This window comes from Haemaphysalis longicornis, unplaced genomic scaffold, assembly GCF_048455015.1.
Source record: "Haemaphysalis longicornis isolate Haplotype H1 unplaced genomic scaffold, Haemaphysalis longicornis Haplotype H1 scaffold_4, whole genome shotgun sequence".
Classification (NCBI taxonomy): Eukaryota; Metazoa; Arthropoda; class Arachnida; order Ixodida; family Ixodidae; genus Haemaphysalis; species Haemaphysalis longicornis.
The window spans coordinates 85,162,439-85,175,533 of NW_027526361.1; the positions used below are offsets into that span (position 1 = coordinate 85,162,439).

Here is a 13,095-nt window from a genome sequence, read left to right on the forward strand (position 1 = left end):
TAGGCGACGTTGAAGACAATATACACTACTGTCCTATTCGAAGGATTGGGAATCTTCTCGTTCACTAGAATTCTGTTTGACGAGAAATATTGGCGTCTCAGCTGAGGAAATAGTGTGAAAAGGAGAGGATTTCAAATCACCTCTTTACTGCATCGTAATCTGACGTCTCAATGGCCCTGTGACTTCCTTGGCGGACGAACTGAGAACGAGTGGTCGCTACACTGACTCGACGTCATCGGGGAAAACTCGGGAGTTCGGTACAGCTAATGAACTCTGGAAAATGTAGCTGCACGTTTCACCGTGCAGTAAACATATGCCATGTAATGCGTAGCGTTGGGTATTGAGTTTGCTTCAGGATACAATGGTGACTAGAATTGGACAACTTGTGGTCATCTGAACCTTCAGCACTTTCTGAAAAAAGAACGCGTTGGGGGGGGGGGGGTGAATTCTTTTTATCTAATTCAATAGCAGTCACGTTGCTGTGAGTTGTCAAGAGATGACGCATACCCGCCGCAAGTGAGGCTAGTCGTTACGTTTACCTCCGAGTCACGCAGAAATTCCTGTATGCTAATTACCGAGATCATTCGTTAGCCACTTTCCCGCAGCAAAATAGCCAAATTCCTAATTTCAAACATTGTGAGTACAACCGCAAACCCGCAAAATTGCTTCTAATTATCCTGATTTGGCTGGCATCCAGAGGTCTTACCTGTGTCCAGAGATCTTACCAGAGCGCTTCGGTTTATCGACCGGTCTAGGGGAAAATGCATCAGTTTTCTTTTTAAAGACGCAATCGGTGCCACTAAGGAAGCTTTCGGTTTAAAAGGTAAACACCGCTACCTTGCATGTCCCAACATCGGCTCCCCCTTGCGGCAGTGGGAATGGCGGCTGCGTGCGGAGGCAACAGTGCTACTGAGAGGAAGCGTAGTGGCGTCGAGCAAACGGCGACCGCGCCGACCGATTCTCAGTTACTTCCTACTGTGAAGACAGCAGCGGCACCAAAACTGCTCGCCCTACACAAGTGGGGAAAAAAAACATACGAGAAAACTATGCATCGTGGTTACAACTAAACAACGCGAAAAGCTCACTGGGAAATTACTGTCAGTGACTAGATCGGCATTCCGAGGGACGCTGCTTGTAAGTGTAGTTCTTCAAAATGAACAAAAAAGGGAGCGTACTAGATGGCTTGACCTTATAAATGTAGTGGCGACACCCCTAAAGGTGTCTATGATAAGGCATATCGCGACGGTGCCGCTGTTAAGGGGCAGTGGAATTGTGGCGTCATTCTGTGAACAAATCACAAAAAAAAAGGGTGGCTAGACGGTTCTATGCTCTGGCCCAAAGCAAAAAAAAAAAAAGCTCGTAATAAATTTTTTTACATGGCCTGAGTAAAATAAAACAAAAACAAACAATTGAACAACTCAGTGGGTGTGTCATAATTCTTGATAGCAGAGAAACAAAGGGGAAAGAGCAATGGGTAAATTCCTTCATTGCGGCAGTGCATTTGGGGCGGAGCTAGAGACGTTTGGCGAAGTAACTCGACGCGACCGCAATGAGCGTGCAGAGAGCCACATTCTGGCAACCCAGCGTCCCGAGTATAACCCTGCGAGTGACAGTGGACCCTTTCCGTTTCCACTGCATTCGTTTCTAAGAAGCGGCAGACAAGCCACCAAAAGCGGGCGAGGAACACGAATTCTTGACCTGGAGTGACATTCAAAGCTCGCGGAGGCAGCCCTCATGGCTCCACAAGATGCATGAATGCGAACCTTCCTAGCTCTTGGAGAGGAGGCACACATTTATACGGCCTCCATGGAGTGAAGTGCTGTGAGACCACAGAGACCGGCAGGCACAACAGTGAAAGTTCCTTTCGGTGAAGGCGGACTATGGTCATTTGTAAGATTTTGAAAGCAACAGGGGGACTAGGCGGCGGAATAAACGTAATTCTGTTCTAAATCTAGAGCCACCGCGTCCGGTGCCTTTGCAAGGCTTGCTGTCCGGGTGGCCTGCTGAGTCAGGCTCCGCTGGTTCTGGAGGTCTAGCTTTGCCAGCGCGCATTTTCGCTGGTGGGAGTTGTTAGATGGGAGAGGGGTGGTGTGGTCACAAGAATACAACGTGAAGGGTCGTGGCGTGGTTGTGGCATTGAAAGCAGTCGTGTACGCGAAACAGCTTAGGGAGGTGTGGAAGAGGGTAGCGCTGTTGTGCTATATATATAGTTTGGATACGTCACCAGATATGGGATACTTCGGTGGTGGGTGTAGGGTGTGGAATACGGTATTCTCGGTGGATGTGTCGGTAATGGGATAAGATGGTAGAGTAGGTGGCTGGTAATGAGCGCAACGTGGTAGCCACGTCTTCCGGCTAGTCGGGAGTTCCCGGAAGGGGAGTTCGCGGTTGCTATGTGGGCTGCTTCCTTCCCCCACAGAGAGACATTCGTTTTAAGGCGTAGCATTCTTTGCTGAGTATTGACACAGTAGGGACCATGTAAAGCACTGCATTTGTGCAAAAACGAATAACGGCCCAAAGTGACAGATTTCATCGTTATAATAGCGTACAGGGAAAAAATTGGTCGAAGAGAATTTCTAAATACCAAGAACTGCAAAAAAAAGTAAATGTTTAATAAATAACCTGAATAAATTAAAATTATTCACATTGTACATATCCTCTGAAAAGTGAACACAAAAGTAAAGAACCCGGAAAAGAGGCAAGGATACGAAAGAAAAAATTCCTGAAGATTACGATACTCCCTAAGGAGAAATTTTGTGTGCTGCGCCAACTGCAGCATTCTCGGTCAAGACTCAGAGCTGCTGTGTCTCAGGAAGTTATCGCGGGGTCAGCGATCGCACGTCGGCGCGTGCTACTCTGCCGTTACCTCGCAGCGCATCGGCGCCGCTGAGCATGTTGTTGTAAATCGCGTTTGAGCCTCCCGCGCAAATGTCGCGTAGTTCGCATGAGCCACACAACTAGGACGACGACGGATGACCGGATGGATCAATGAACGTCCAGCACGCACCACCGCGTGCTGGGCTTCTATGCTTTTTGTGAACTTGAGAGAACGAGATGCTTTCTTGCATGGCTGCCCGGTTTTGCGTTTCCTTTCTCAGGGGCCACTAGACGCCGAGGGCGGTTTTCACACACGTGTCTGGCCTGGTGGTGGTGGTGGTGGTTTATTTAGAAACGAGGGAGGAGAAAAGAACTCGGGATATTTTTGAACTCAATGGGGGAGTTCACCCTCACCCAGTTCACCGAGCCCAGTACAGGGAAGGGGAGTGGGAGTTTCAAAGGATAGGCTGGGCTCGAGGCTCGAAGTACTACACTCCCCTTCACAACTTCCCTGTCAGCTAACTATTCATGACAAGTAAATGAAACTCGGCATAGTAGTAAAGTCGACTTAGCGGCTAGCTCACAGTAATTTGCTTCCGTATACTTTCAATAATACGAGAGGTGAGAGCCGCTTAACCGTTTTCTGTAATCATACTCCCTCCATACGTGGCTATGCTTCACTGCGCAGCTGGTGATGTGAGGAAGCCAGCTTACAAAAACTTAGCTTGCATCAATTTTGTTAAACGGGGCCTCACCTCTAAACAGAAATCCATTGCTGAGAAGACGTTTTTCAAGAGCAATATAAGCCGTCATATCAAAATATAACTTCCCTAGGGTATGTTCATTTGTGATGATTTTTTTAAGTGCAGGGTACGTTCATTTTCGATGAATTGTTTAGTGCAGAGAACTTTAGGCACTCGCCTTGTCGTCCTAGCTCGCTCGCTCGACCCAGAGACCCAAGGCGGCGTCCCGGGGTAACGCTGTTGTTCGCGGCGTAAAAATATAACTTCCCTAGGGTATGTTCATTTGTGATGATTTTTTAGGTGCAGGGTACGTTCATTTTCGATGAATTGTTAAGTGCAGAAAACTTTAGGCACTCGCCTTGTCGTCCTAGCTCGCTCGCTCGACGCAGAGACCCAAGGCGGCGTCCCGGGGTAACGCTGTTGTTCGCGGCGTACCCTAGAGGCTTCGAAAGCCAAGCGGTTTATATAGTCACAAGCATTTGAAAACTCGTGAAACGCTGGGGCTTGTCATACATCTTCCCGTTGTTTAGCGCAAAGAAAACTATAGGTACATTTGAGGAAAAATATACGTAATTAACCGGCAGCGCCCGCGTTCCTTTAGTTAAGGACGCCCGTTGGGTTGGTTTGTACGATAGTAAACGAAAAATGTGGCAGTTTAACGCAGGCACGTGCGGGGAGAAAAGCACAAAGAGAACAGGACTCCCGCTGGCGCAGTTTCAGGCAGGGGGCGTGCGAGCACTGCGAAGGCGGGAAATTTGAATTGCATGGGGTGGTAGCAGTAAGCGGATAACGGCGGTACAGCCCATTATGGCGAATCACTGCTCCGCACTTCCGAGAGCTTTCACATGGAGTGGAACGGAGTTAATTTTTTTCTACTGCGAATCGTTTTTTTTTTTCGGGGTGGAGAAAACTGCTTCAGAGAGAGTGTTACATGATGCCAGGACAATCTGTAGTCAACCTGAGCCCTAGAACCGATCCGCTGTCAATACAGGAAGTTTTCGATCCGCCTGTTCACGCTGTCTGTGTAGTTTTCACGGGGATATTCTTTATTTCGCTACGTATATGCGAAAATTTCCCGAGTCTGTCTGTCTGTCTGTCTGTCTGTCTGTCTGTCTGTCTGTCTGTCTGTCTGTCTGTCTGTCTGTCTGTCTGTCTGTCTGTCTGTCTGTCTGTCTGTCTGTCTGTCTGTCTGTCTGTCTGTCTGTCTGTCTGTCTGTCTGTCTGTCTGTCTGTCTGTCTGTCTGTCTGTCTGTCTGTCTGTCTGTCTGTCTGTCTGTCTGTCTGTCTGTCTGTCTGTCTGTCTGTCTGTCTGTCTGTCTGTCTGTCTGTCTGTCTGTCTGTCTGTCTGTCTGTCTGTCTGTCTGTCTGTCTGTCTGTCTGTCTGTCTGTCTGTCTGTCTGTCTGTCTGTCTGTCTGTCTGTCTGTCTGTCTGTCTGTCTGTCTGTCTGTCTGTCTGTCTGTCTGTCTGTCTGTCTGTCTGTCTGTCTGTCTGTCTGTCTGTGACCCAAAGGAGCCAAACATGATCAGTAGGGTGTCAGGGGCTCAGGGCCAACGGGGGCATTACTGGGTACTTGGCAGAGGTTAAACAATTAGTGCCCTTCCACTCTGTGAAGAAGGATGACCTGCAAAGCTGGACGCAGTCTATGGAGTGCACGAAACAAAACACGTTTATCGTAATTTGCGATAGAGCATATATACCAGCCAATTAGCTGAAGGAACCTCTCACAGATACAGGCTTTGTTTTTGCAGATAAACATGGGTCCCTCCCGCGGCGTAAGCATCTTACTGTTTGTATAAGGCCGGGTACAGACTGCTGCCGCAACTGTCGTAATAACTTTAAAGAATGACGTCATTTCACGTCTCAGCCAAATGAACGCTATGAGATGGAATTTTTGACGTCCATAGTTCACAATACGGGTTTTGCGTCGGTGATCTGAACATAGCTTAACACACAAACCCAACCCGCTCTACCACTAAGGACTCCGGACAGGTCCGAATGGGCCGTTTAACGGACGCATTTATATCTCGCTCAAGCACAACGGCGATGCCATCCATCAGAACGGTCATGAAACCTACAGCTGCGCGTGCACGCCTCCCATCGACCATCCCACTATTCTCCACTACAAACCTGCGCACGCATAAACCGGCAACCGGTCATGTGCGCGTGCTTAGAAGGAATAGATTCCATCGAAAATATCCCCTGAAAGCCCTCTGAAGAAGTGATATTGGCTCATGCCGGCGTCCCAATTGGGCAATTTACTGTTCATCCGAGAGGGAATCGCCGCTACTCCACGAGCAGAACTTGAGAAGGTAACGGCGGTGCCAACAGCTTTCCGTTGTTTTTGCACCCATTCGCGTTTGCTGCTCTTCTTGCTCTTCTTCCTCCGAACGACCGGCATGCATCTGTCCCATAACGAATTCAAACCTCGAAGCCTTTGAGCTCTATTTTCGCTTACAAACATTTGGTTGTTCGTTTATCTTCCCCCTCATATTCATCTTACAGTGTTTGTAAGATGTCCGTGTAACACATCAACCCACTCCCGAACCACTCGATTGAAGAGGACAGCCGAATAACCGCATTGAGCCATGTAATTTCGACATCAAAATACCAGCACAATTGTCATTTCATCGGTAGAAGCATGAAGCCTAGCTGTGGGTGCACGGCGCCGTTTTTATACCCGCAAACCATGCAGGCATAAAGCGGCAACCGGTGATGGCGCATACTTAGGCGTGAAAGACACCGGCGAAAATGTCGCTCGGAAGGCCTTCGAAGCAGAAAAATAAAGGCTCAATCCGGCGCTCCAACTAGGAAAGTTTCCCTTCTACCGACAGGGATTTGAAGCTACTTGGCGAAGTGAATTTGAGTGGAAACGGTGACGGAGGATTTCGGTCGTTTTAGGGGACATCCCTTTGGAACCGTTACCTGGGCTTCGCGGGAGCGGCATCTGTTTATGCCCGCGGAACTGAGTGAGCGAACGCAGCAGCGACAAAAGAAAGAAAACGGAGAGGAGCGTCTAGCGAAGGGTGAGGTGGAGAGCACGACACGTGGAGCTACGACGTCATCTCTCTCACTGTCTTTCCCTCACACATGTCTAATGCATCTCCACCAAGGCGCTCCCTCCCCCTGAAACTTTCCTTAGACGCTGTTCCATTCTCCTCTAATCAACAACACGTGACGTTCGCGCGGAACGTTAGAACACTATATGCAACAACATGCTCGCTGCTTCCTTGTGCTGGGCTAATCCGAACCGCGTGAAATTTGCACGGGAGGTTCAAACACGATTTGCAGCATGGTGGCCTGCGGCGGCGGCGGCACACTGCTAGGTAGCAGCAGAGTAGCGCACGCCACCGTGCGTTCGCTGATCACGCGAACACGTCCTAACACGCAGAAGAAATGCGCCGTGACCGAGAAGACTGCAGCTCGCGGTGCGCACAAAGTTCCTATTAGGGACTGTAGTAGTCATGAGTGGAATTTTTTATACCCATCCGTGCTTCGCTTTATTTTTCGCAACCATCTGATAACCGCACTACCCCTATTATCTGCCGACTGCGCAACTTGAAAAAGAGGCAACGGTGGAGGCGAGGGGGAAAATAGTTGCAAAAGAGGTGTCAGCGGTGGTGAGGAGTAGCCCCGGAGAGGCGCCGCGTAAATCGATGACACCGGAATGAAAACTGAAGGGGGGGGGTTACACATATGCTGCTTTGCAGTAAAAATCACGGACGTACCCTAGGGCATCATTGTGTCACGTCATCCACGGGTGGGTGACCACCTCGTACATTGTGACCCAAGCATTACTTGTGAATCAGAGCATTCCTACATTTGCAGATGCCCAAATGTAGTTTCTACGAAAATTCAAACAGCTTGTTTGTAATGGCTGGGGCTGGTCTAAACTCTGCACTCAATTGGAGTGGTGGTAAAGTTGCAAGCCTACGCCCGCAAGCCTACGCCTACGCAGCCTTGGAGTTTATAGTCACTAAATTGTTGAGCTTGTCATTATCTTCTTCTGATTTATGAGAAAGCACTGCGCACTCATACGTTGCTCATGTTTACAAGTGTGCTGAGAATACAGTTCTGCAGTAAAATTATTTTGTACGATTAGAGATTTATCTTAGAATTGGCATGGCGTATGAAATCCTTAGTTAAAGGGGAAGAAGAAAAAAGAACATAAATAGAAATGACGTCGCCAGGGAAAAGCTACCAGAACATTTCATCTTTTTGGACGAGCCGTAGCTAGCGACCAAAAAATGTAATCCGTAGCTAGCGACCCAGAAATGTAAAAATGAAACATGTAGCGCTAAGATTGCTCTTGACGACCTGCAATCAAGTGTTTGTTGTCGGGATTGTCCGGGGCGTTTTTTCGCTCTCAGCGTTGAATATTTAAACTGGCAACAGTCCGTTATGGTAATGAAAGAAGCCCAGATGGCTTCCTACTTCTACACGCGCGCTCGTTCCACCACCGCGAAGTGGAATTTCTTGAGGTGGTACGAGCCCAGCAATTCCAAGCCCGTCCTTGCTTCCCCTTGCTCGAGAATTCATTGAAGTCGAAATTGAGCAATGTTTGCAGAAGTTTTTCCAGGCTTGGCAAAGCAAGTCACCGCAATGGCCCCTATCTTCATGATCATTCCGGGTTCAGAAGTAATCAACGAAATATGTGGTTTCTTTGTCTCACAAAAAAAAAAAACTCAACGGCTGCAGGATTGGGTCGACTAGAGTAGGAGCCGACGAAACGTACTGCCGTGTTTCACTAGAACGCTGAATTGCGCCTCGACGATACAAATTTCCCGAGGAGCGAGAGTGATGAGCATATTATGCACTTCCATCATCACCACCTTCAGGAAAAGACTCCGCGTCCAAACTGAAAAGCTCAATTCAAAGTGAATGACGCAGGACGCTGAATTTTATACCCCATTCAAAAGCGACTGAAACACGTAGACTTTCCCCAAACCCACCTCGGCGTCATTTCTAGTAATATAAATGTTTCAAAAAGACGCAGTCAAACTCTGCAAAATATTTGGATGCCAAGGCGACCATAAAAGTTGAATGCGGAATATTTTTTTTTTATATTATGACTGACAACCGGCTGGGGACGGCGTAACATCTCGCTAATTTTTTTGATGATCTTGACGATGCAATGAAGAGTGTGAAGCAAGCTGCACGAACTAAAATACACCATCACAATCTTATTAACACTTACCTTCAAGCTGGAAACATGCGAAGCTCGGAGAAGCTACAGTTAGCCAGCTGACATGAGGAAATCTTAGGTCCGAGGAAAGGGCATGAAGGTTACCACAAGCAAGAATACCACATAAGTATTCTTGCTCTCCTAAATTAGACATTTCGCTGTTATACTGGATGAATAATTGAATGTATATAAAGAAAGATTTCCTCAGTTGCTGGTCTCTTTTTGTGCTGACTATGGGAACTCACAGCTTGCCCCTAAAGTATTTATACGCCACTGCACTCCTGGGTGACAGCTTTGCTCAACGAAAAGGTTTTCGTAACGATTCATAATAACTAAATGAATGATAACAAAGAGATGTTATATAACTACTTCTCAACTGCTTTATTTTTACAGTTTTAATTTACTTTGTTTCCACTTTTGCCAGCAGTGTGCGCTAGAAAGAAAGTCTCCTCTGAGCTTCATTGGCCTCTCTTCGGTAGCGGGAGCAAAAGAAGGCAGCGGGCAGGCACAGACTGCAGAAAAAAAGAAATGCACAAATTGTCATTGAAAGGCCTTTGCCAACAACATTGTGGCAACATGACTAATGTTTCCGAAAGTTTACTTCAAGTGTCACGTAGCACGAAGTATACTACAACGTTTACGTTTCCAATTTGTAAATATGTTTGTAGGCTTACTAAGCGGGGCCATGAGAATTAAAACTGGCGATTCTTGGTGAATCCCCCAAAAGAGTATGCACCACGAATAAAAAAGGAGCAAAAACGACAACTACTTTTGCTCTACCGCTGACAATGTGCGCGATAGCACAGTTGTGGCCGAGCATCCACATCAGCGCTACTCCGTGAGAGTGTGCTGATTTATGTTCAAGGCATGAAACTCCAAGACTCTGTCACTGCTTGGAAACTACTGCACTGAAACAATTTTAACGACAACGCGCACCTGGAGATCCGGGTGATGGTATGATGGCATCCCGTTATGTCGTGTTGTCTTGTTTTGTATGTGTGTCTTTTTTTTATGACAATGTCGAAGTCTGGCAATAAAAAAACGGAGATAACCCAGTGGTACCATGCCGGGCTTCTTCTTTGGATGTCTGGGTTCAAATGCTAGCAGACTCCACGTTTTATTTCTAACTCTCTACAGTTGCAGCCATTTTTTTTTTTACCGAACAAGAGCAATAACAGCAGCGGTTTTTCGCAGAATGCTGCACTTACTGCTTTCGCCTTCGAAACAAATGAAACCGCCACTACCCCAGTTAGACAGACCGACAGAATAATTTTTGAGGTTTAGGTAGCCCAAGAGCGGCAATCGTCTTTAAAGAGGGAGTGACAGCTGACTGGCCCTCGTAACAGCACGGCTATATTCCTTCTAGCTTAAGATAAAACATGGACACTGCGCTATCTGGTCTTCCCCATCCGCACGTGCGTTGAAAATAGATGATAGATCAAATATTACGGTTAAAAAAATAAAAAAAACGAGCTGCTGCCGTACTTTTTGCTTCTTATTCCGCGCAGCAGACATCTGAGTCCCAAGCTAAGGCACTGAAAGAACAATAAAAGCAGCATTTTCTTTAAGTGTATCGGGAACGTGGCTTTTTTTTTTTTTTGCTTTCACCAGGCGTCAAAATCACCCAGAACGCCAATACCTCGAGCGTAAATGGCAAACATACAGGAGAAATCCCTACCGCACCCACGAAAGACCCTCACGCGTTCTTCCGCGGTATCGCCCCTCGACCCAGTGCCATCACGAAAACAGGAACGGGCGATAGGTCACACGCCATCATAGCCGTGAGACTCGAAAATACCAACCACGTACTCTCATCTAACGTCGGTGGAGGTCTCACAGCAAACACAAACGGGGAAAAGAAAGAGGAGGGGAATATGCGCGGAATATAAGAGCGTTTCTCCTGTTCGAATCCCGAATCCCGCAACCTCCCAGGCTTGCATAGTTTTCATCCGTTCTCAGCGACGCATACGCGAGCTGACAGCAAAGGCGCGCACGTGCCTGCGATAGCGCGCCCGAGGCCCTCACACAGAAAAAGGAGGGCAGGGTGGTCGAGCGGAATACCCAATGAGAAAGCGGGCTTTGCCGTGGATCGCGCCTGTGCACATAGTTTGGTTTCTCGAGTCACCCCTTCGGCGTTGTCTTCGGCACGTCTCAGGCAGTTTCGTTCAATTTTGAATGCGCGGCCTGTCTCAATTTTATTCTCGGGAAAGCTCCGATCCGCATATTTCATGCTCTGTGTCCCGCTAAGGCACACACGGCGCTCATACAATTGGCGGCGTTGTTTCTCCCCTGTTACCGGTGAACGGGATTTCTCTTCCGAAATATTTTAAATGCAGAGCATTTCAGTAACTCACGATTTCACCCGCGTTGGCGTCCGCAGTCCGCACCGCACCCCTCCCTACTATATATAAAAAAAAGTACCATCCGGCGCCAGGTTTCGATCCCTCGACCCTGCGGGCGGAACGCAACGTACATGGTGCTTAACCCACTGCGCCACAAAGCCGACACAGATTGGGAGCCTACGGACGCGCCTTATATCCTTGACTCATTCAAATTACTGCTGACGAGCGCTCTTTCGTCAGCAGTTGCCACAAGTGCAACAACATTAACGTAACGCAAACTACTTAACGTCGTGCGCCCCCAGAACTGCTCTGCATTTGATCGTGCCCCTCGCGAGGGGGATGTTGACGCTACCTTTTTTTTTTTTGCTAACATCGTTATCGTATGTTACATTCTCCCCGCGGCGTGCGTGGGGTGTGTGTTTTTATAACATGGTTTATTCAATAGGAAAATGACGATGACATAACCAGGCGCCGTACTTTTAGTCAATTGTGTCCGCTGTAGCTGTTACGACCGCATTTAAGGTGGAATTACCGCGCACAATTTAATTCTTAGATAACTTTCTTGCATGGCCTCAATCCTTTACGGATATGTGAAGTTCACCCGTCGTTATTTTATATCTTGTTTGTGTTTGCATGCGCTCGTGCCTGCGTGCCTGCGCTTGCATGCGAGTGCATCTACCTGTTCCTCCGTGCGCGTGAGTGTGTGCCTGTTCCTGCACCCACGTGCACATTGGCGTGTGAGAACCGAGATATATACACTAAGGAGAAACTATCGAAGAGAAAAATAAATTGAGGTGTGATAATAACGAAAAACGAGACATGGCGTAGAATAAGCGTCGGTGCCATAGACAAGACAGGTGGGTGATGCCCTACTTGCACCTTCTCTACAGGTGAACTCCACGTATTTCCCCCGATGTAATGTGTGATCGGGGACTGCGCGTCTCGGACCTGTTGTACCTTGCTACTGGGCAAGGGCACTAATAATGTAGAAAGCAACATTATTTTCGTCCAGCTAAAGCAATATGCAAAACAAATGATACAAAATCGGCAGACGACACACATTTTCCTCGCTTGAAACTTATTGCACTTCTACTAGGAGGAGTTTGTCTTTTTTGTACAGCAAAAACGACACCGGGAACATTCAACGGGGAGAAACGAGCTGCTATGCTAACAGCATAATCGGATACCTAATAAGATAAGGGTGGCTTTGAAGAGTAGCTTACAATATTGCACGTTCCTGGACAAAGAGAAATGTTAGTATCGAACTATGTGTGCTTTAAAAAGAGGCGGAAATGAATTTCGTAATGGAGGAGGCTTCGGCCAAATGGGCAGAGAGGAGTTGGGGTGGCGAAAAAAACAGGTGCCTCCAAGGCGTTCAACGATTGCGGATACACTGCCTAAACATCACCATAAACTTGCGGGGGGTTTCAATAATAGGTAGTCCAAACTACTTCTCCTAAGAGCGGGCCTCGCCGCTGCAATGCTTTCGGGCACCACGAAGTCCTGAAAGTGTTGCAGCAATTCAGTTCTCCAAAAGAGTTAAATTCTCGTGCGCATTAAGCAGTTAGGTTCTCCTGAGACCATGCGTGCATGTGGGTGTGCATGTGCGTGTGCGTGTGCGTGTGCACGCATGTGTGCGCGCACCGGCACACGCATACGAACAGGAGAACTGAACTGCTTACCGCGCACGCTCACCAGATCGCACACACGTGCCTGAACACAAGCACACGCACCAAACTTTCGAACACACACATACCCGCATACGCCAAAATAAAATCATGGCACGCAGTAAAGGAATATTTACGAATACAAATGCCAAAACGTGGCATCCCTGAAAAGGCGGCCTTGTTTCTGCAGCAGCGACGAGCATGACAGTAAATAACGCAGGTCTGAAAGCACGCTGCGCAACACAATAGGTCCTTTGTCATCCTAAGTTAAACCAGAATAAACATAACAAGTGAGTTGTTGTTTGTTTGCGTAGAAAATTTCCCTGGGGCACGTGCGAGCCTC

The 13,095-nt window shown here is 47.8% G+C and overlaps 1 protein-coding gene across 1 annotated transcript in view; it reads right to left on the reverse strand.

The window, feature by feature from the left end:
* Window positions 1-9,118: 9,118 nt before the first annotated feature.
* LOC144180419 (uncharacterized) overlaps window positions 9,119-13,095 on the reverse strand; it is a 63,717-nt gene continuing 59,740 nt past the window's right edge. The window contains exon 2 of the mRNA XM_077708762.1: window positions 9,119-9,255. The gene's annotated coding sequence lies outside the window, so the exon portion shown is untranslated. The remainder of the gene's footprint in view (window positions 9,256-13,095) is intronic.